Source organism: Lepidochelys olivacea, assembly GCF_965140295.1.
Source record: "Lepidochelys olivacea isolate rLepOli2 genome assembly, chromosome: 9".
Taxonomy (NCBI): Eukaryota; Metazoa; Chordata; order Testudines; family Cheloniidae; genus Lepidochelys; species Lepidochelys olivacea.
Genome location: NC_140419.1, coordinates 14,323,533 through 14,345,172, shown reverse-complemented (window position 1 = coordinate 14,345,172; position 21,640 = coordinate 14,323,533). Strand labels below are relative to the sequence as shown.

The window sequence follows — 21,640 nt, the reverse complement described above, 5'->3', positions numbered from 1 at the left end:
CCTGATCATGCAATGTGGTCTGTACTAGTTGCATCCCTTCACCTAGGTAGCACCCCACTGACTTCAGTAAGACTCTATACAGGTATAGGGTGCCTGTATGAATTAGATTGCAGGATTAGGACCATAATTAAGAATTACTATGTAAAGCCTATGGGATTTGCAAATACAGCAAACGAGAACATCAATGAGGACTTTGGCTGACTTCAACTGTACTGACAATGCTATAGATGAGTCATATAAAATGATGGGGTCTAAATTGGCTGTTACCACTCAAGAAAGAGATCTTGGAGTCATTGTGGATAGTTCTGTGAAAAATCCCCTCAATGTGCAGTGGCAGTCAAAAAAGCGAACAGAAGGTTGGGAATCATTAAGAAAGGGAAAGATAATAAAACCGAAAATATCATATTGCCTCTATATAAATCCATGGTACTCCCACATCTTGAATACTGTGTGCAGATGTGGTCGCCCCATCTCAAAAAGATATATTGGAATTGGAAAAGGTTCAGAAAAGGGCAACAAATATTATTAGGAATATGGAATGGCTTCTATATGAGGAAAGATTAATATGACTGGGACTTTTCAGCTTGGAAAAGAGACGACTAAGGGGTGATATGATTGAGGTCTATAAAACCATGACTTGTGTGGAGAAAGTAAATAAGGAAATGTTATTTACTCCTTCTCATAACACAAGAACTCGGGGTCACCCAATGAAATTAATAGGCAACAGGTTTAAAACAAACAAAAAGAAATATTTTTTCACACAACGCACAGTCAACCTGTGGAACTCCTTACTAGAGGATGTTGTGAAGGCCAAGACTATAACAGTGTTAAAAAAAGAACTAGACAAGTTCATGGAGGACAGGTCCATCAGTGGCTATTAGCCAGGATGGGCAGGAATCCTGTCCCTCTCCTCTATTTGCCAGAAGCTGGGAACGGGCGATGGGATGGATCACTTGATGATTGCCTGTTCTGTTCATTGGCGACTGTTGGAAGAGAGGCTACTGGGCTAGATGGACCTTTGGTCTGACCCAGTGTGGTTGTTCTTATGCTCATCTAAAGAGAGAAAATCTTTCGTAAGGAAAGAAAACAGAGAATTCACATTTTATTCTGAATGTCTTGTTTAAAAAAATAACCTATTTCATATAGGCTTGTTTTCAAATCACTCTGTACAGTTTTTTATTGGTATTATCATAGATAAGCAATTTTGTTAGTCATCTCTATATCGAAGGCATTATATAGTATGTACTGTAACAATGCCAAACTACTGTATATCAACCAATGCTACATATTTTTAGATTCTTAATCTAGAAAGCCTTTGCAAGAGGCCAAGTACATCCATAATCCAGCATTTATTTCCAGTATCAACAAAATTAGGACAAGAAAAGAGCCTACTCCCAGTTTTGTTCATCTTGCAGTCAAAGCATTTAATTGTAGAGACAAGTCTTAGAATAGAAGAGAAGTTCTGTATGTATTACTTGTCTAAAATAATTGAAACAGAACTGATTTTGAGTTGCAGGCAGATTGTTTGGTTTGTCTGTTCTAATTTTATTAAACAGTGCAATTTTATGCAGAATAAATAGCATTTAATAAAATCACTTTAGATAAGCTATTACCAGCAGGACAGTGGGGTGGGAGGAGGTATTGTTTCATATTCTCTGTGTATATATAAAGTCTGCTGCAGTTTCCATGATATGCATCTGATGAAGTGAGCTGTAGCTCACGAAAGCTTATGCTCTAATAAATTGGTTAGTCTCTAAGGTGCCACAAGTACTCCTTTTCTTTTTGCGAATACAGACTAACACGGCTGTTACTCTGAAACCAATAAAATCAATGCGATTATAAAGCATTACGAAGTTTTCCTAGAAGGTCTTGCATGTTAACCTATATATTTTAGGTTCCTTACCTTAAGAGTTTTCAAACAAGGGTGAAAAACACTTGATTCTTTTAAGAGATACCAGAAGACCCAGTCACATTGCTGAACGTAGAAAATCCTGTTAACCAATCCAATACTAACGGGTCAAATGCTTCAGTTTTTACTCAAGCATAGCAAAGTTGATGTCAATGGGATTTTTTATTCAAGTAAGTAGCACAGAATTTGGTTCATAGTATGAAATATGAAGAAATTGGCAAGGGGGTTTTATGTATAGTGAAAACCGTCAGTTGTATATATCAGTACAAAGATACTTGTGGCTCATATGGTTGTCACAGGTTGCACTCAGGTTCACTACAGTAACAGCATCCAATATCTCCTGTATGACAAGTTTTCGAGCTTCACTAGAACACGGGCCTGTCTTCCCAAGTTCTTTCACTTACAGCGTGGTTACATAATGGTCACCTGCATTTTGGTCTTCCCCTACAACCCTGAGTGGGCAGGCAGGAGGGAACTTGGTTTAAACATGAACTTTCTTCAGTTAAAAAAAATGTTTTCAAAAAGTTAGCTGATGATACAGTGAAAGTCCATCTGTAACTCACTGGTTAACAGAGCTGGGTGAATAATTCATTTTTTCGGTTCGGTGGCTGAACCAAAAAATATTTTGTTCAGGTTGACATAAAATGGAAATGTTTCTCACCAAAACAAAACAACAACAAAAATCATTTCAGGTCGAATGCAGTGTTTTGTTCGACTCAAATGATTTCTTTTTCAGATGTATTTACTTCTTTTTTTAGAAATAAATTTAGCTAAACTTCTCAACTTTTCTTCTGAAACTGAAAGGCAAGCCGTTTTGTTTTGAAAAAGTCAAAATATTTTGACTTTTTTTTGCAGAAACAATTCGTTCACACTTCTGAATTCACAAATAGTTCCAGTTGACCCCAGACTGCATTTTCTTTGTCAATAAACTCTTGGTTAAAAAAAATAAAATAAATTGCTGTGCATCTCTACTGTATTGCAGGTCCTATTTGGGCCTTTGGCCATTCGTGCTTTTCGGCTTTGGAGGTCCCTGGTTCAATCCCCAGTGTGTTGAGCAAGAGGGCGGCCATCACATGTCTACTATAATTGTTGTGGTAAAATGTGCGTGCTAAATGTTAGTATAGGAACAATATATAGTAAATATCACTGGTGAAGAATAAATTACTTCCATTTGTAAGTATTTTAAATATGGTTGTGTTGTATGTAAATTTCTCTGTGTGTATAGATAGACGAAAGATATAGATTATCTATGTGTAATTGAATATAGACATATGCAGTGTAACGTGAGAGAAGAGACAAACTAGTTTTGTGGACTAACCACAGGACATGGAGCCGGGAACTTTTTGCATTCCATTTCACTAACTTGCTGTATAACCTTGGGTAAATCACTTCGCTTCCGTATGCCAGTTTCCCCATGTGTAAAATGAGGATCATTACACTCCTAGGGGTGTTCTGAGTATTAACTGTAAAATATATGTGTGCGCACGTGCACACCACTCATAATGTTTAAAGCACTATTACTTATTATTTTGTAATGGAGAGGATTGTCATCTTCCCTGCCATGAAGACACACCTTCGTGCTTTGATACGTGATTTGCACTTGGTGGCTTTTGTTACCTATAGAAACAATAGCTCCCTGTTATTGCCTCATGCCTTGTACGGTGGGGCACAGCATACAAAACAGTAGTACTGTGCTGGGTCACACTCATTTTTATTATGTGCCATCCCCCATCTTTTATGTGGTTTTATGCGGATAGTCCCAGCTCCATATTAATCACGTTTATATCTCATCCATATATTTTTGGTAATTTTATGTATGGAGTATGATGATCTTTAGCATGAATCGCTGCTGAGGAGTCTTCTGATGTTGGTGTGAGGAGATAAATCATTTTTCTCTATAAACTTCACAAACAGCAGATCTGTGGAGCTTACACTACAAGTGTTTCACAAGGCTGCTATATTGGCTACCAATTTTTGCAGCTGTCTTGCTCTGTTGGTTATTAGGTTTTTGTGCAATGAAGTGTCGGAATCAAATATCGCTCTACAGAGAATAGAATCAGTTTAGGAAGCAGAGAATGAGATCTTTGGCAATTTTCTGATTATACTTCAAGCACACAAAGAGACCTGTTTGGGAAAGGGTCCACGTGTGTAGTATTCCCTTTTTCTAAGATATAAGAAAGCACTATCATATTATAACAGTAGGAATAGCCTTGCCCTCCATAGCATATGTTGCAGAAACTTTCTGTTTGAACCCCCTGTTTATAACTTTTGGAAACTTTAGCCTTTTGTCAGTATAATTTTTGGTTTCTTTTTCTCCCCTCCCCTATGATTGAGTGCTTGTCTACACTAAGAATGTGTTTGGTGTGTCTTGCCCTGGGGTAGACTGTGCCAGTACAAAATCATTTCTGACGTGGTGGAGAGAGCTGCACTAGGGATTTGCACCAGTGCAGCTGCATTGGTGTAGCTGCTGTAGTGTAAAAAAAAACTTGTGTAAACAAGCCCTGGGGGAGAGTGGGTACATGTTCCCATTGTTTAAAAATTGTCCTGGTGACTTTCTTTGTCATAAGTCTATTGCCTAAAGGGCTAAGGGGTTGAGAGATGAAGTTTGGCATGAAAATAGCTCTAATGGAGAAGTGCCTTTCAGTGTTCTTGTGAAAACTGATTTTTTATTTGACGAGAGTTGTGACTCATTAAAGAATTAAACTCTGTGCATAGAGGTGCATTTTATGTGTGATGGTCTCACTAGCTTGTAAAATGTGCAGTTAGAGAAAGTTGTACTGTACAACCATGGTTGGCTGTGCTGTAAAGGAGGAAGGGCTATGCAGGAATTCTTACCTCAACAAATGCACTACTTCTAAGGGTTGAACTTGAGAGTGTCTGTCCTGTGCACCTACCAAACTGCACAGGAAAGGACTTAGGGTAGAAGGTTCTGGTGATGTCAAGCCAAACACTTGCATGTTATGCAATTCCTTTTTTTCTAGCTTGTTCACTTGATTGAAAAACCTGTGAAATTTCATTTAATGAAACCACATTTAGAAAACATTACGGTTGGGGTGGTGAAGTACTCAAAAGGCAGGAAATGACAAAATGAAAGCTGCGCACACAGCATTGGTTCTGCTTCTTTTTGGCTATGTATTAAAGCAGAGGACACAGGTGGGCCTGAAGTATATGAATATACAAATATGCTATATCTCTTATTGAGTCAAAGCTCATGTCAGGTCAAAGAGTGAACTCTTGGCCCCCGTGAAGTCAAAGGTATTGCAGTATGAAAGGCAGGGGTCTCAGCCTCCTTTTGCCTCAGTGGCATGCAAAATTAAGAATTTTACTTCCGTTTAAATCCTGACTGTTCCGTGTATTCAGTAGTGAGTTTTTTTAGGTGTAATTTATTTTGACTGAGCAACGTATGACTGCAACAATTTTCCAGGCCATTGTAAACAGCTCAGCTGGGCCTCTGGCCCGTATCTGGGCTTAATCATTAATCAGAGTTTAAGGCCAAAAGGGAACACCAGACCATCTGGTCTGGCCTCCTGTGTACCTCAGGCCACCACCACCTAGCACCTGTACACTAAACACCACAACCAAGATTAGGCCAAAGTATCACAGCCCAAAGGAGACTAGACTATTACATGCCACAAAGAAAGAAGGTGCACCACCAGTGCCCAAGGCTCTTGCAATGGCCGGGAAATGATTGAGCTATACCCAAATAATCCTGGCAGGTGATCTGCATCCCCACACTGCAGAGGAAGGCAAAAAAACTCCATGTCTGACCTGAGATAAAATATTCCTTCCTGACTCCACAGATGGTGATCATTTAACCTCTGAGCAGGTGAGCAAGAAACCCCTGCCCAATGCCTCATCTCCAGCTGTGGCTGTTCCTGGTATTTCAGAGGAAGGAGACAATAAAAAACCCCAGCAGAATACATGGGGCAGTGGGAGAGAATCCTTCTTGACCCCTGCAGGTGGCTGGCTGAAATTATATTCCTTTCAATGGAATTTGCGACTTTGAAGACAGTGATTTACAGTGACATAAACCAGAATAATTGGAATATGAGCTTTGATTTACAATGGAAAATGGAAAAAAATATAGGAATGGGATCCTCCCAAATTTTTTGAATTGCTTTTTAACTCATATGAAAGAAGGCATCTATGGCATGAAGAAAAAATAACTTGAAACCAGACTAATATATGTTTATTTTTAAATGTTGTTTTATGTTTGTGTTAAAATACAGTAAGGGCTCAATCCTGCAAAGTGCTGAGCACTCTTAACCCATTCCAGCAAAGGTTGTAAGCACATGCTTAACTTTAGTCTCGTTGGACACACACACATATGCTTAATCATGTGCTCAAAGTTAGGCATGTGCTTAAGTGCTTTGCTGGATTGCATTGAGAACGCTCAGCACCTCTCGAGCGTGATCTTAAGTCTCTACAAGAATACTGGAATAAAGTGGATCCATAAACCTTACTGTGAAACAAGGATACAATATAGCAAATACATCTCAAACCTTTGTGTTTTGTGTTCGTTGTTAAAGACAAACTCAGTATCAAATCGGTGATGAAGGATATTATAGAAGTCTTGCAGAAAACTGCACAGAGTAGCTAGGATAAATCCAAAGTTATATATGGACAAATATGAAAAATACCAATGTAAATAAAGACAGTGAGAAATTTTTCTTGATAGAAACCTCTGAACATTTTTATTATTCCTTTTAGCACTACCAATGTGCTTAGTTCGCTATAACACACAAAATTAAGATGGACCCTGCCCTGTAGAGCTTGTGTAACGCCAACAGACCCTAGTCATCGGCGGGCAGGATGGAACCTGGGACCTCTGGAGCTTAGTGCATGAGCCTCTCCAGCATGTTAACTTGCTGTTAGCAGACTCATTTTATCTCTCTCTCTCTCTAAGTGGTCTCGGTGCCACTGGATAGGACAGAACACCACACCCAGGAGGTGTTTGGGTTACATATATCCCCTAGCTGAGGAAGCACATCCCAAGCTTCAGAGACTTCCCAACTGAAATCCTGGACGAGCTCCCAGTTGTAATGCCAAAGGACCCCGGGTGTCATCAGGATCAAACCTGGGACCCCTAGAGTTTAGTGCATGAGCCTCTATCGCATGAGCTAAAAGCCAACTGATTGTTAGCTAATACTGTAGGGCAGACTCATTAATCATGCTCTCTACCACTAGATGGGACAGAACACCACACCCAGGAGGGTGGGTTACACTTGCAATCTAAAAGACGGGCAGAGAGAAGAAGGGACCTACTGAGAACCCATGGAAATATCAGTAACTTGGAACTCGTTTGTTCTTATTAGCTAATTATTCTCTTCTTACAGGCAATATTGAAGGAGGGATTTGAAAAGAAACTGAGCTGTAAAATATCGAGTAGGAGTAGAGAGGTTATATTAACGCTATAATTGGCACTGGGGTGTGACTGCTGCAGGAATAATGTGTCCAGTTCTGGTGTCCACACTTCAAGAAGGATGTAAAAAAAATTGAAAAGAGTGCAGAGAAGAACCATGAGAATGAGCAAGTTAAAGAAGTATGGGCTGGATAAATGGTCTATAAGGTGGATAGAAAGTTGGCTAGATTGTTGGGCTCAACGGGTAGTGATCAATGGCTCCATGTCTAGTTGGCAGCCGGTATCAAGTGGAGTGCCCCAAGGGTCGGTCCTTGGGCCGGTTTGTTCAATATCTTCCTAAATGATCTGGAGGATGGCATGGACTGCACCCTCAGCAAGTTTGCAGATTACAGTAAATTGGGAGGAGAGGTAGGTACGCTGGAGGGTAGGGGTAGGATACAGAGGGCCCTAGACAAATTAGAGGATTGGGCCAAAAGAAATCTGATGAGGTTCAACAAGAACAAGTGCAGAGTCCTGCACTTAGGATGGAAGAATCCCATGCATCGCTACAGACTAGGGACCGAATGGCTTGGCAGCAGTTCTGCAGAAAAGGACCTAGGGGTTACAGTGGACGAGAAGCTGGATATGAGTCAACAGTGTGACGTTGTTGCCAAGAAGGCCAATGGCATTTTGGGATGTATATGTAGGGGCATTGCCAGCAGGTTGAGGGACGTGATCGTTCCCCTCTATTCGACATTGGTGAGGCCTCATCTGGAGTAGTGTGTCCAGTTTTGGGCCCCACACTATAAGGAGGACATGGAAAAATTGGAAAGAGTCCAGCGGAGGGCAACAAAAATGATTAGGGAACTGGAACACATGACTTACGAGGAGAGGCTGAGGGAACTGGGATTGTTTAGTCAGCGGAAGAGAAGAATGAGGGGGGATTTGATAGCTGCTTTCAACTACCTGAAAGGGGGTTCCAAAGAGGATGGATCTAGACTGTTCTCAGTGGTAGCTGATGACAGAACAAGGAGTAATGGTCTCAAGTTGCAGTGGGGGAGGTTTAGGTTGGATATTCGGAAAAAACTTTTTCACTAGGAGAGTGGTGAAACACTGGAATGCTTTACCTAGGGAGGTGGTGGAATCTCCTTCCTTAGAAGTTTTTTAAGGTCAGGCTTGACAAAGCCCTGGCTGGGATGATTTAATTGGGGATTGGTCCTGCTTTGAGCAGGGGGTTGGACTAGATGACCTCCTGAGGTCCCTTCCAAACCTGATATTCTATGATTCTATGAGTAAAGCATTGAAAAATATGCCTTATAGCGAAAGACTCAAGGAGGTCAATCTGCTTAGTTTATCAAGGAGTAAATTACGGTGTGACTTGATGACAGTCTATAAGTACCTCTGTGGGGAACAGAAATTTGACAATAAAGAGGGCTCTTTGGTCTAGAAGACAAAGGTATATCAAGATCCAGTGGCTGGAAGTTGAAGCTAGACAAAGTGAGACTTGAAATAAGATGTAAATTTTTAACAGTGAGAGTAATTAATCATTGGAACAGTTTATCTAGGGTTGTAGTCAGTGATGAGCTGCCAAAATCTTAACAACGGGTTCCCTCCTCATCCCACGAGGGGGTCGTTGCCCACCCCCGCCCCCCGGGATCCCTGCCCCATCCAACCCCCCCACGTTCATTGACGCCCTCCCCAGGACCCCTTCCCCATCTACCCGTGTCCCCTGACTGCCCCCAGAACCAGGCAGGAGGGTCTCGTGGGCCACCGTAGTGGGTGCCCACCCCAACCCTAAGAGCCAGAGGCACCTGTCGGGGGGCAAGGTGGAGAGTCCTGGCGGTGCTTACCTGGGGCAGCTCCCAGGAAGATTCCGGCAGGTCCCTCTGGCTCCTAGGGGCGGGGGAGCGTAGCTAGGGGGGGAGCAGGGTGTGCTCATCACCCTTTGGCGCCAACTCCCTGGGTGCTCCGGGGCTGGTGCACCCAGGGGGAAAATTGGTGGGTGCAGAGCACCCACCGGCAGTTCCCCACCCCGCACCTCGCCCCAGCGCGCCTCCGCCCCTGAATGCACCGCCCCGCTCTGCTTCTTCACGCCTCCTCCCCCGGCTTCCCGCGAATCAGCTGTTTGGCGGGAAGCTGGGGAGGGCTGAGAAGCAGGCCACAGCTTCCCGCTCAGGCCGAGGGTGGCGGAGGTTAGCTGGGGCGGGGAGCAGTTCCCCTGCGCCCCACCTGCCCGGGTTACCTGCTGCGGCGTGGGCGGCCCTCCTCGCGCCCCCCCCGCCCCAGCTCACCTCCGCCTCCCTGGGCCTGAGTGGGAAGCCGTCGCTTGCTTCTTAGCTTGCCCCGGCTTCCTGCGTGAACAGCTGATTTGCAGGAAGCCTGGGGGGGTGGGGGGGCAGAGAAGCAGAGCAGGGTGGCACTTTCAGGGGAGGAAGCGGAGCGGAGGTGAGCTGGGGCCGGGGGTGGGGCGGGGAGCTGCCAGTGGGTGCTCTTCCCCACCCCAAATTTTCCTCTTGGGTGCTCCAGGGCTCGAGCACCTGTGGAGTCGGCGCCTAAGGTGCCAATCTTGGCCGGTTAAATTTAGGATCCCTTTTAGAACCGATTGTCCCTCATGGAACAACCGGTTCTAAAAGGGCTTCTAAATTTAACAACTGGTTCTAGCGAACCGGTGCGAACTGACTTCAGCTCACCACTGGTTGTAGTGGATTCTCTGTCACTAGAATTTTTAAATTAAGTTGGTACGGTTTTCTAAAAGATATGCTCTAGTTCAAACAGGAATTAATTGAGGGCAATCCTATGGCCTGTGCTGTGTAGTTTAGACTAGATTATCACAGTGATCCCTTCTGGCTTTATAATCTATGAATTTATAAAGAATACATAAGAGAATTAAGCTACCTAGAAGATGATTCTTCATCACACAAGAATATTGCTGAAATCAGAACAGGTGGAGCAGAAAAGGCTGCTAAGAATTGGAAAATTAGTGAAGTACCAAGAAATTATGGTTATGTTTTACGAGTTTCAGAGTAACAGCCGTGTTAGTCTGTATCCGCAAAAAGAAAAGGAGGACTTGTGGCACCTTAGAGACTAACCAATTTATTTGAGCATAAGCTTTCGTGAGCATCCGATGAAGTGAGCTGTAGCTCATGAAAGCTTATGCTCAAATAAATAGGCTTTACAAGTTGTATACTGGGCGTTTGAGAACCGGAATGCTATGTTGCCAACAAGAGTTCTTGAACAATAGAAAGATGTCACCAGACTCAGTGACTCCAACAGTAGTATGAATTCATTTACCAAAAAGGACCACAAGAACTAGGCTCATAAGTCTATTGTCGGGGTTTTACGAAATTCTTTTCAAAGGCATTGTTGAATTAGACCTAAAGAAGCTCTTGACTTCAATCAGCTGTGGGTAGAGGGTCGGATTCAATCTCTCTACCTTGGAGCACGCTCCATACAGCAGAATGGATCAACTTCTTTGGAGGACTGTGGAATACCGCAAATTATTTTCCAGCAAAGACAACTGGAAAAATACAGTTTTATTGTAGTGTTTGACATGAGGTATTTACAGAACCTGCAAGATCCTGCAGAGATCTGTGGAAAATCTGCATTACAATACTTTATCTGCTGCAGTGAAGAGCCAGCAGGAATGTTCTACGGTTTTTGGCTCTCTCTGTTTACATGGCTTTGGCAGACTATGAGAAAGGTCTTTGACTTGGTGGACATAGAAGCAATATAGGAAGCAATAAAAGAACAATAAATAAGAGTCATGAAACATCATCTTGACATTTAAGCTTGACAAGAGAGCAGAAATCAAGTTGAAGTGTGAAGTCAGATAAGGGGTGACTTTGTTCATGTAAACTCTTTTCTGGAGAAGATCTCGGAAACCATCCTCAAATAGAAGGAGAGGAGCATCAAGATAAATGAAAAGGACCTGGCCAGGCTGGTAAGTGAAAGTGACATTTTTGTGCAAATCCCTAAAGACCCTGAAGCAGTGATCATAGGACAGCTTACAAAGGAACATTATGCAGGAGACCAAATGCAGGTGGAAAAACATCACAGTCGATGCAAAGGCTTTTTGAAGTGTATTTCACAGGAACCATCTGGTACATAATATTCCAGCCAAGTTGAAGTGAATGGAAGAATCTAGGCTAGAATTTTGCAAGTCTGAAGAATGTCATGATGCTCCTCTGCTTGGAAAGGCTTTTGAATGATTAAGCATTACCAGTGTCATGGAACATTGAAGACAAACATGAGCATTTAAGAAGAACATTGCTTAGAAGGTAAAAGCTGGATAGCATGCATGGAGAGGCTCCTTGATATTACATGATGGAGAAGAATACACAATAAACAAACTAAAGTGGAAGGGCTCTAAGCCATCTTCTTTCTTCAAAATGGAAAACACTTATGGCTTGGAGATCATGGATGGCAGGCATACAAAAAGATTTATCCTGTAAAGGCTATGTCATTCATTAACTTGTGTTCCAGGGTAGAGATGCTTGCCAATATGATGAAACCTTTGCTCTGTACTAGCGATATAGCTATGAGGGTGACAATATTCCTACTTATATCTAGCCATGTGCTTAAATATATTTTCCCCTCACCTCCTTTAATAATAATTTTTTAAAACAAGTTTGTTGTTTCTTAGCTTAAATTGGGTTTACAATCAGGCTGTTTGGTAATTTGTTTAAAACAGTTAAATGGAGCATTTGTTTGAACTTGACTGCTGTTTTATATGTGCATCTATATTCAACATTATTTCAAAGCCTCCTTGAAATTTTGCATTTTTTTCAATGTTTGGTAATAAAAAATAACTTGAAAGATTTTTAGCAAATGAAGTAAATGAAATTCTTGCTATCTTCTGAACAGTGTTCTGGCTACTAGTTCTAAGGACTACCATGAAAATTATATATGACTTCAGATACCAAAGGCAAAATCTAAACTCTTGCTGAAGAGAGTTAGTGGTTAGCAAAGGGTTACTCGAACTAGGCAACTACATAGTGTAATTAGTGAGGAATGACACTTTAATTTGAGGGAAACAACATGCGTATTGGCAATTTCCAGGTGGACAGGATTATATTTTTCAGCCTGTTATATCTCTTATTGTACAGGTGAATGTTCTATGTGCAATGCAAAATTATTTGGCCATATGCTTCTGTTTTTTCAGTACGTTATTTTTCAGGCTCTCCATATAAATAGAATCATTCTGCTCCATCAGGAGTGTAACTGTGTGGTAGAGAGGGGAAGGGAAAGGAATGTTGTTGTTTCAAACATTATACCTTTTGTGAGTGAGCAGATGGTGTTTGTATGTAGGGCTTCCAGTAAGTTTTATATCTTGCTGAAGCTACAATATTCTTCCAGATTGACTCAGTGAAATTCGTGGTTTTAGATCTCCCCAAATGTACCAGGTTGTATTACAGTTGATACCAGTTTGTTTAAAATAATCAAATCCTAGAATTTTATTATCTTTGGAAACATTTATTATACTGTCTGACAGTGGAGTTACATAATATGGGTGGATAGGGTTGGTGGAAATAATACTTGCTTTAAAATTTTCTAGGTAATTGGTATTTTAGCAGAAAGATACACACAAAAAAGGACCAGGCACCCAATTTATTTGCCAAAGATGGAACCTAAAATCATTGCCTGTGGACAAGCTGTTTCTTGATCAGAGTGAAATTGAAGGACTCTACCAAGAAGTCATTTACTCAGTTCAAGATACCTGTTTAAGGAGTTTGGAGAGGCAAAGTCTCAGGTCAGATTTGCATATTGCCAACTGCAATAGGTTTATTAGACATGAACACGTAGAAAAATGCTGATTTAAAGAAAGAGAAAGCTATTGGGAGCGATTGAATTCAGCAGAGATCTGGAATCAAATAGTTCAAAGCACTTTTTTTTTTAAAAAAGGAAGAAACATGGTTTAAATAATCTAAAGGCAATTAAAGAGAATGGGAGTTTTGCCATAGTTAGGACAGGAAGACTGGTGGAGCTTGGATGCTTTGTTCAAGTGAAAACACCAGACTTGAACCTATTTTTGACTTTTTACTCCCCTGAATAGACCCACTGATATCTATGGGCTTTGATTTTCCTTCTGCTTACACCAATTATACCCTGGTATGGCACCTTTTGATTCTAAGACCTGAGTGTCCACTCAGTGGTAAATGAAGTCAGTGGAGTTACAACAGTTCTACACCAGCGGGAGAGAAGAATTGAGCCCAAGGGGAATATTTATATAGCGTAAGCAGCATTTAGGCCGCTCTGTATTTTTTTGATGAGGATAAACTGAACATCAGCTCCCTGTCTATAATAATACAAATTCAGCACATCCCATAAGCTAGCAATTCTTCAAAGTGCGCTGCAGATAGTTTAGGAACATGTGGTCTATTTACAAGAAGTGCTGAGCACCGAAGTGCTGAGCACATTGAAGCCTATGGGGAGTGAGGATTGGATGTGCTTCTCTCAGGATCAGGCTCCAAGTTAACATGGAGGCTTGATATCATGCCTGGCCTGTGGAAAAAAATTGACTTGATGATGGGCCATAGCATGTAATCTACATTTTAAACAGAAATCATTGTAATTAAAAACCTGTATCTTAATGCATACACAAAAGGGGGTGAATTAAGGTTACACAGGCAGCCTTAATTCTGACATTTCCTAAATTTAGAGTGTTTAACTTTGCAACACTAACATTCTTTTAACATAGTTTTCCCAGGTTTTTTTTTTTAAAAGAAAACTGATTCTCTTCCCCACGCCCTTTCAGAAATTCTGTCAAATGGAATCATTCTGACTCTAGTACACGGGTCATAGATTGGAACCTTTAGAGCCACCGCACAGACTTCTGCCACTTGAGCTAGTGGAGTAACTGGTATATAGGTTAATGGCCTACTACTGCTGTGGACCAGCTGCCACATATGGATAAGACGGATTTTGCTAGTGGGTTTCACAGACATTTGGTGACAACAAAGGAATGGTGAGACTCAAGAATCTTAAGCTCCAATCCATGTCCTGGAGGGGAGTGTGCTCTTGTGGTCACAGACCCATCTGCCTCTGTTCCCCTGGAGCCTGATCCCTTCTGTTTCTTTCCCCTCCAGGCTGTCTGTGTGTGTCAGTCCTGTTTCTTTCCCCAACTGTTCATGGCAGTTCTTCACTGTCAATGTGACATGTCTCTCAGGCACTAAAAAAATTCTAAAAACCCTGAAAAATGCTTAAACTCTTGATTACAGACTTTTTTTAAAACACGATTTGGCTTACGATTTGGCTTTCAATTTGAAGTTTGAGACACTGAGTCTAAATTATATGGTATGAGCCAATAGTGAAATCTTTAATGAAAACAATACATCTTTGGCTATGTGGTCCCATAGGAATTTGTACATGGGAACTGTGAGCTGCATTTAAACACTAACACTATTCAATATGCCTTTTCTGTAAATATATGCGAATGGATAGACATCTCTGAATCACAGAACATCATGTTAGGTGGAAATAAGGGCAGTGATCTACATTGTGCTGCTGCCTAAATTAGCTAATTGGCTTTCTATGGTACTTCCTTGCTTAATTTGTTTTTGGAATAATAACAGTTGGAGCATACTTAAGAACATGCTTCCAGTGCAGATATTTGCTTGGAATAACTTTGCTTTCTGTCATAATTAGTAATAACAAACCCACATGATCCCTGCCCCAGAAATTGCCCACACAATTCACTCCAGAGACATTTAAACTGGAGGCAGAAGGAGATTTTTGAATTGCTGGACATATGCAATCCGTGTCTAGAACAGGTGAAGAATTTGTGATAAGGACTTCCACTGATCATTGCTGTCTTGCTGCTACCAGTAACTGTTGCTTTGGGAACCATTGCCAAGGAGCTATACTATGAAGGAGCTAGTTCTGAAGAGAAAACAGATGCCTCTGGGATCAGAAAAAAACCCAAATATTGCTCTACTTCTGCCTGATGGACTGGATTTTATCTGCAAATAAATTTTGAAAGCTTAGCCAAATATTTGCAGTCCTGATCTTTTAGGGGCCTCCAAGAACAGCAATGGAAAATAATTGACATGATTAAGGGAAGGAGTTCTTGGTCTGGTAAAGCATGTTGCTTTGGAAAATGCCCTTTATCTGACATGCTGTAGTTTAGATGGTAGGAAGTGTTCAGCAGTGAAGGTCAAAAGAAATATAGCAGCCACCAGATACTAGGACTTCTCCATAATGATCGCCTCAAACGATATTTCTGCAAAGCCATGTGAAGCTCTGATGCAAAAACTGAATATGTACTGTGTGCATACATACATGCTGCTAAGAGCCGATCGACTGCCTCAGGGTGTAAGTCTATTTGTATTTACCCCATACCCAGCATGGATAAACATAAATAATCTTTTAGCTATTAGCGTTTTTATAAATATTACTACATATTCCATCTACAGGAAGGCAGACGCTGATGTATGAAAGCAAGCATGGTTTTGTAGCCAAGGCGTTGGACTGGATTGGGGTTCAGGAGATCTGGGGTTCAGTTCCTGGGTCTACCACAGAGTACTTGTATAACCTTAAGAAAGTCATTAAATATCTGGCTATTTATATTTATTATATGTTATAAAGTAGGGTGCCCCTATTTTAAAAGTATCATGTAGTCTGTGGTTAGTTATGACTTGTGTGTGGTTACTTTGCTGTTACACAAGTAAAAGACAAGTGTCATTTTGCAAGGATTCTTATAGGAAATGGGAGCTGTTTTTAATTCCCAGACAGAGGAAGTGTTCCTGATGCAGCTTAATTATCAGATTTTTTTGCATTTTCATTGTAATGGTTTGCCACAGTGGCGGCTGTTTATGTTGAGTTCCAGCTTCTGTTATAACCTCTTTATTTACATGCTCCTAGTTTTTCAAAACATTTCCTTTTGAGTTAATATTTTCTATGTTTGGTCTCAGCCCAAAGATCAACATGTTTAGAAAAAACCTGAGAGAAACTGGATCAGCAGTTTTTGATGAATATGGGGGTGGAAAAAATACATTTCCTATGTATTCTGGCTGATTTTTTTCTGCAATAAGTATTGAAAACATGACTATAGGTACTCTCATACCCCCAAAATGACTGAAAGTAGACACGTCACTCTTGCTTGCTTTGTAGCCCTACACCAAAATTTTAAAATATAAATTGGAAGTAAATGGGATCATTAGCTTTGAAGTTATGGATGTTTAAAGCTATAAATTTTGCACATGCATATACACAGATTTGGTTTTTTTCTAAACACATTTTGAAAGGGTGTGCCACTCCTCCGTAGCAAGTAAGATGTGCAGTACATTTTAAAAATGGAATCTTTAAATGCAAAATCTTTTATTAGTGCAAAGTTAAGATTGAGAAATCAAACTCTCAGAAGTCAGAAAATCCCAGAAGCAGAGGTTCTCCCCACCACGTTAATTCAAGCATGCAGTATTTTCTATTCCTGCTTTCCTTGTTATTTATCAACCATAACATTATCATCATTTGAACTACAGTACATGCTGCTTAATAGCAACCAGGATATTAACAATGTTCAGTTAGAAGTAAGATTTTGTTGGGAACAGTCCTCTCCCATTGTCTTTCATGTTAATGGGATTTGGGTATTGGCAACAGTATGCTGCTTATTAACATTTTTTGGAAGAGAGGCCCCAGCTGCAGGCAGGGTTGTGGGGCTGCAGCCGTTAAGGAAGTGCTGAGACCTGTCTTTCCTGGTTGCAGCCCCACAAACTTGTGTGTGGCCGGTGCTTAGCCCGTCCCAGCACTTTCTCAGGGTTGCAGCCTCACAAACCTGCCTGCCTGCAGAGACAGACTGCATGTAGGGTTGTCTGGTGAAAAGGGGACCTGTGCAGTTGTAACCCACACACCTCCTGGGTGTGATGTTTTGTCTCATCTAGTGGTACTGAGACCACTTAGAGAGAGAGTTAAATGAGTCTGCTCTACAGCCTTAGCTAACAGCCTTAGCTAACAGCTAACGGCGTTTAGCTCGTGCGATAGAGCAGGGGTGGCCAACCTGAGCCTGAGAAGGAGCCAGAGTTTACCAATGTACATTGCCAAAGAGCCACAGTGATACGTCAGCAGCTCTCCAGCAGCTCCCACCACCCGCTCCCAGCATGTCTCACCCACCAGCAGCCCTGCTGATCAGCGCCTCCTCCTCCGTCCTGCACCTCCAGATCAGCTGTATCGTGGCGTGCAGGAGGCTCTGGGGGAGGGGGGAGGAGCGAGGGAAAGGCAGGCTCAGGGGAGGGGGCGGGAAGGGGTGGTGTGGGGGCAGGGCCTGTGGCAGAGCCAGGGGTGGAGCAGTGAGCCGCCCCCGGCCCGTTGGAAAGTTGGCGCCTGCAGCTCCAGCCCCGGAGTCGGAGCCTAGACAAGGAGCCGCGTATTAACGCCTGAAGAGCCGCATGTGGCTCCGGAGCCGCAGGTTGGCCCCCCTTGTGGTAGAGGCTCATGCACTAAGCTCCAGAGGACCCCGGCAGGGCCACCCAGAGGATTCAGGGGTCCTGGGGTCTTCGGTAGCGGGGGTCCTTCCGCTCTGGGTCTTCAGGGCACTTTGCCGAAGACATGGAGTGGAAGAACCCCTGCCGCCGAAGACCCAGAGCGGAAAAAGTGGCAGCGGGTCTTCGGCGGCACGTCCTTCACTCCGGGTGTGTTCGGTGGCACTGAAGGACCCACCACCGAAGTGCCACCAAAAACTCTCCTGGGGGCCCCTAAAAACTCTCATGGGGGTCCCTGCGAGGCCCGGGGCAAATTGCTCCACTTGCCCCCCCCCACCCCCCCGGGGCGGCCCTGGTCCCTGGTTCGATCTTGCCCACCGACAACGGGGGTCTGTCGGCGTTACACAGTGTCCGATCAGTACGGCTGATGAGACACCAAAAGTCTGGTTACTGCAGTAACTGCACTTGGCTCCCACCACCAGGAGGGCGGGAGGAGCAGCTGATGCTGGAGGACGAGGGATCTTGGCAGCGCACAACATTTGAGAAGTGGGGCCGGTGGCTGGGCTCACCACCTGTGACAGCCCGTCCTGCCTTCTCAGCCTCCCGGGGCCCCTGCTCTCTGCAGCCCCTCATTCCAGGGACCACCACCCGTTTGCCCAGTTGGGCAGGCAGGCAGACGCCGCATTAGCTCCTCCCAGCTCTGCAGGCAGCACGTGAGTCCTTTGGGAGGGAGGAGTGAACGACTGCGGGGGGATTGAGCGACAGGGGTGGGGGGAAGCGAGTGACGGGGGGCATGTAGTGTCCGGTTTTCGAAAACTGGCAACTCTAATAGAAGGGGCTGGCTGTGGGCTGAGAGGGAGGCTGTGGGCAGAGAAGTATCAGGAAGTGGGGGGCTGCAGCCTGGATGCTGGAGCTGCACAGTACTTCTCCTTGCATTCACCGGGCTCTTCCCTGGAACATACTGAGCCCTGACCCCAGAGAGCACAGGGAGAGGTACCATGCAGCTCTGAGGGGCCTCCTGTGCCCCTACTCCCTGTAGAAAACGCTGCATCCAGGCTGCAGCCCTCCTTCTCCCCGCTGCTACCTTGCCCTCAGGCAAGTTTGCAGGAGTGTAGCCAGGTAAGGCATGTCCCAGCACTTTGTTCCCTGGCTGCCACCTCACAAACCTGCCTTTTGCTTATTAGCAACTGCCAGATAATGGCAACTTTTTGCTGGCAGCTGAGGGGTTGCTAATACGTGGAATCTACTGTAGTTGTGAAAAATATAGAGGGTCAGATTCCCCGCAAGGGTAAATCAATGAAGCTGCACCGCCCTCAGTGCCGTTTATCTGACCTAGAATGTGTAGTGTGACTGCTGTGTCTTTGCTCTTTACGCAAAAGTAAGAATGAGGAAACCAAAGAATTGCCTTTACTAACTCTATACAGACATACAAGGCCTAACTCCGTATACATACCGCTGCTCAGCTGCTAGGGGCTTGCAGAGTAGAAGATAGAGAAGCCCACCAGAGGGCTTACAAACCGCTTATAAGGACAATACCCAATTCCTATGCACTACAGCAGCGGTGCTCAAACGATGGGGCGAGCCTCCCAAGGCAGGCACCAGCTGTATGTTCTTTTTTTAATTATTAATTTATTTGAAGCTCTCTGACTGTCAGCCCCGGGTGGCTGGGGCTTGTGCAGAAGGGCCAGGAGGCAGGGATAAAGAGGATAGCTGGGGCCGCACCACCGAGCTCAGGCTCTTCTTCCCCCCCATCCCTAACGGGGAGGCAGCCCAGGCTCAGACTCTCCTTTTCCCCCTCATAGAATCCTAGAACATCAGGGTTGGAAGTTCATCTAGTCCAACCCCCTGCTCAAAGCAGGACCAATCCCCAACTCAGTCCCCTCCCCCCAGTCCCTCACCTGGGGGTGACGGGGCTCCGACTGTCAGCCCCAGGGTGGCAGCAGCGGCACAGAAGTAAGGGTGGCACTGGGGTGCTGAGTGTGCTGTGAAAAGTGAGTGGGCGCTCAGCCAGCAGCTGCTGCTCTCCGCTCTCCCTTCAGCACTGGATGGCGGTATATGTATTGGGGGGGGTGCGGGGGGAGTGGAGAGTAAACAACTACAGACCCGAAGAAGGGGGCCCCGATCAAATAAGTTTCAGAACCACTGCCATACAGTGACCAAGTTGACTCTCCGAGAGAACCTTACCCTTTTCCCCACATTTTGGGAGTGTTCGACTTCTTTTACACTGTGCTTAGTGCTACTCCTTTCATTCAACTTTAGCACACTTAACATTTGGAGATATATATATACTAATGTGCAGTTGTTATCGAATCACTGTAGCTAAAACATTGATGATAAAGCACAATTTGTGTATTCAATTATTACAGTGCTGAGGAAGTCTTGTAAGAATGGTAAGTAGATGAGTTGCTTTCCTTAATAGCTTAACATTGTTCAAAGCTACATGCAGCTTTATTTCTAACTATATGAAATTGATCCATTCAAGCCAAGTCTCTTTAGTCATTGAAATGGGTCCTAGACTCACAGGGTCCCACTCAGTGCATTGTAAATATGATGGTGAAGTATCTCATGTAGGCCAAAGGTTAGACTTTATACAGGTCCCTCTTCATCTAGGCCTGGATTCAGGAAAGCACTAAAATGCATGCTTATCTTTTTGAGCATATGTTTAAATCCCATTGTCAGTGGGAGTTAAACACATGCTTAAGTGCTTTCCTGAACTGTTGCCAGTATAAAAACCATTCAGGAGTACTCTCCATTATTGAGAAGCACGTATCAAATTAGCATCAAAAGAGTCTCCTGCAGTTGTTATATTGTTCAAATGATGGAGAGACTTGAAAGATGTTTTTTTAAAAAAATCCCGTTTTTACCTCTGCTGATTGAGAGCATCCTCAGAAAATACTGTTAATTCCGATGCCTTAAGGACTTCTGTATGGTCTTTCTGAGGGTTACCACTAGATGGGATACAAAAGGTTCTTCTATTTGTATAAAAGGCTCTTAGTGACCAAGCAAGGCAGCTTATTCTTTTTCCTACCTACTAGACACTGTGTTTGTGTGTGTGTGCGCGTGCGAGAGAGAGAGTGAGAGTGTGTTTTGGAGCCCAGTTCCTTCTCTGTTTGCCTAATAGAGACATTTCAAATGTCTTTTCGGTTGAAAGGCACTAAATAAGGATACTTTTCAGAAAGATGGGATAAAAGAAGCATTACCAAAAAGAAAAAAAAAATCATTCTGACCTATTTTTAGTACTGGTTCAGATGTCTGGAAATCACTGATGTCCTGAGATGGCATTAAAAAAAAAAAAAAGGCATCATACAAAAATATATCAATGAATTCATTTTTTTCACAACAAGTTAAAATGGATTTGATTTTAAAGGGACACTGTCAAGATATTTAAGTCTCAAAGTTAATCTTCCTTTTAAAGTTACATATGTTATAGGTGAAAATACAATTTTTTTGTTCTGCCTTAGGAGATTTTATTTTTGTTCAGTTGACCCCGTAACGAATTAACTACAAGGTCTAGAAAACCTGAAAGGCAGCTATTATAATTCCCCACACATAAAAGGAATCCATTTACTATATGTAACATTTTTTCATCCAGAAGAATCTGAGTGATAGGAAACTTTACATTGCTGTATATAGCTTGCATAGAGCATTGACTTCTCCTGCCCCTAGAATGTGACAGCAATTTAAAAGTGACTATACTATGCTGGTGCTGAAAGGAAGAGAATAAGAATACCATTTCAAATGGAAATTGTAGGGAAAATTAGATTATTTATTAGGTGTGTATTGTACTTTGCAAAAACAGACATAAATTAGACCAGCTCTTGTCCCAGTGAGCATAGAGTCTAAACTGGATGGATACAATAGAAAGGTAAGGCTGAGTGTTAGTCTGGAGGCTGATAAAGTTTTAGTCACTGAGTGATGACAATCTAGGTGAAAAGTGAATTTTAAACCGTAATTTGAGGCGGGGGGTCGGGGGGGGGG

At 43.0% G+C, this 21,640-nt stretch overlaps 1 protein-coding gene across 3 annotated transcripts in view; it reads left to right on the top strand.

The window, feature by feature from the left end:
• Positions 1–21,640, top strand: part of NAALADL2 (N-acetylated alpha-linked acidic dipeptidase like 2) — a 901,057-nt gene that overhangs the window by 2,075 nt on the left and 877,342 nt on the right. Inside the window, exon 1 of one of the 3 annotated variants that reach the window (XM_084639865.1) lies at positions 3,018–3,082. The exons of the other annotated variants lie outside the window; for them this stretch is intronic. The gene's annotated coding sequence lies outside the window, so the exon portion shown is untranslated. Of the gene's footprint in view, positions 1–3,017; positions 3,083–21,640 lie in introns of those variants that run through there. 3 annotated transcript variants of the gene reach the window in all.